This window comes from Pocillopora verrucosa, chromosome 6 (genome assembly GCF_036669915.1).
Source record: "Pocillopora verrucosa isolate sample1 chromosome 6, ASM3666991v2, whole genome shotgun sequence".
In the NCBI taxonomy this organism is placed as follows: domain Eukaryota; kingdom Metazoa; phylum Cnidaria; class Anthozoa; order Scleractinia; family Pocilloporidae; genus Pocillopora; species Pocillopora verrucosa.
In genome coordinates, this window is record NC_089317.1 from 16474160 (window position 1) to 16476659 (window position 2500).

General features: G+C 36.6%; 1 pseudogene; it reads right to left on the reverse strand.

Annotated features, from left to right (window-relative positions):
- LOC136281795 (uncharacterized) overlaps positions 1-2500 on the reverse strand; it is a 15647-nt pseudogene that overhangs the window by 4110 nt on the left and 9037 nt on the right.

Genomic DNA, 2500 nt, shown 5'->3' on the forward strand with positions numbered 1-2500 from the left:
AATTGTTATAATTCAAGTTCGTGGAGAGAGGATTTTAATTGAAAATAGGCTGGATATAAAGAGACAGAGCGAACAAAGAAAGCAACAATTAAACGGCGTAAAGCGAGTCCAGAAAATCGCGCAAGAAAGTTACAAAGGACGCCAAAATAGGCAGAATACGGCGAGAGTAACACGAAAGGGAACAATAAAGGGCATAAGTAAAAAGGCGAGTTTCTAGCGAAGAGCAACGCGAGAAGGAAATACAAAGTCGCTTCTGAAAACAGGCTGAAAAGAGGTCATCAACAGAGAGAAGCGAACTGCAAAGGATCCGCGAAAAAAGAAGGATCCGCGAAAAAAGAGAAGGTAAGTCGTGTCCTATCTGGGTTTTCTCTTACGCTAAGACCCCGAATAAAATCCAAACTTTTTTTTTTCCAATCGTCGTTTGATACTAACTTCAGTTTTGAATTCAACTGATCACGTTTCGGTCAAACATTGACTCTGGCATTCATCGCCTAAAAACTCTTACGCCGGTTCATCGCTCGAATAATATTGCATAGTGTTCGTATTCTTCAAGTTATTTCTTTTCCTTTCGTTTGAAAGTTTAATTCAGTCGTGGTGTTATGGGAAAAGAAGTTATCTTACGTATTTTGTTTTGCCCAGAATGTTTTCAAATGATGTCGAACGGCGAGCGCAAGTTTCTACTTTTTTTTCTCTTCAGTTAATTATCGCAGGATTTACTCTGTTCATTTGGAAAATTTGCGCTTTGCCGAAGATGTGTTGTTTTACCCTAAGAACGAAGTGATGGCCTTTCCCACAATTAAAATAAAATGGGATTGAGTAAGCGATGTTCATGTTTATATTAAGTCTAACGCGGTAATTTGATTTTGACGATATTGTCATGTAAGAACCCGTCAAACATCCGAGAATCAAATTACGGACCGCAAATATGTGGTGCAAAGAAACTCACGGGTAAAATGGAGACAGTTCTACAGCAGGATGAGTGAATTTAATTGTTTAGTTGTCGTACTTTTCAGCGCTATGTTTTCATGCTTTCTACTCGATTCGTTCGAACTTCAGGAAATGGTTTGTGTCACAAAACATGGAGCCACTTTCTCTCCGCTCAACATCTCGAGGCGTTATGATGAACATGCTTGCGATACGATATTTTTTTCCTTATGCTGGAAACTGAAGAATTAATCTCTAAAATTGGTAGTCTTCACATTTTGCAAGAAGCGTCCGAGCTGTGATCGTGCAATTAAACGGGGTTCTGGCAATTTGACCTCACAAGCGCGCTGGTATTAGCACATGGTTCGCGTAAATAATTGTTGTTTACAGTTATCGAATTCAAGAGCAGTTTTTGAGAGTCTGTTTCTGTAACCTTCCTGGATATTTTCTGTTAAATTCATTGAGGTTTAGTCTCGGAATTTCATAAGCGATTATGAATGATAGATTCGTACCGGCACCATAATTTAGGGAAATTTTGTCAACATATTAACAGTTTACAATTCGCGAACCATTTCTGTAATCTACTTGGATATTCTCTCTTGGAGTAATTGAGTCACACCCTCGGAATTTCGTTAGTAATTAAGAACGACAAATCCGTATATATAGCGCAAGTGAAGCACATCTTAAACTTTTATACGATTGTAGGAAACTATACTTAATTAACTCTCGATAAATTGGCCTGACATGACCCGATGGTTATTTTGTCATTTTGTAGCCCCAAAAGCCCGGCTAGTGACTCTGGAGATACTGAACGTGATATATTCGATACACAAGGCACCCTTCAAGTAGGAAGGTTAGAATAAAATTGCTTTTATGACCATTTATTGCACTCGGTTAACATATGTAGATAATTACTTAAAAAATACTTATTATAGCCGTATTCAGAAGCATAGACATGAATACAATATGCTTCTGCTTTATTTTATTGTAAGGGGTTTCTTTTTATGTAACATGTATCCATCCTTTAATTTCCTCCTTAACCTGCCTGCAAATAATTGAATTTTATGTTTGAATTCAAGATAAAACTGAAGTCTTGTAGAGTTCTCATTCCAGATGGAATTCAGGTGAGAACATCAGTAAACAAGTTAAAATCATACCCTTGCGAAATGGCTTTTGGAATTCCTAGGAATTCCTAGGAATAAAGGTGTGAATTTTCACGGTAAATTCGGACTGGGAATTCCCAACCATAACAACTCTGGTTCTAAAAACCTAGAAATTCCTAGAAATTCCCAGAAATTCCCAGAAATTCCAAGTTTATAGCCAACAGGACTTGGAATTCCTAGGAATTCCTAGGAATTCCAACTCAGAGAACCAATGACTATCCCTGAAAAGCTGTAAATCTAAAAAATTCCTAGGAATTTCTGGGAATTTCTGGGAATTTTTGGGAATTTTTAGGAATGTTTAAGAATTACTGGGAATTTTAAGCAAAAATTTGAGGCTAATGATATAAAATAAATACTTTAAATTAAAAAAAACCCAGCTAAAATTCAAGTATTCAATGAAATTTATTTAGAAG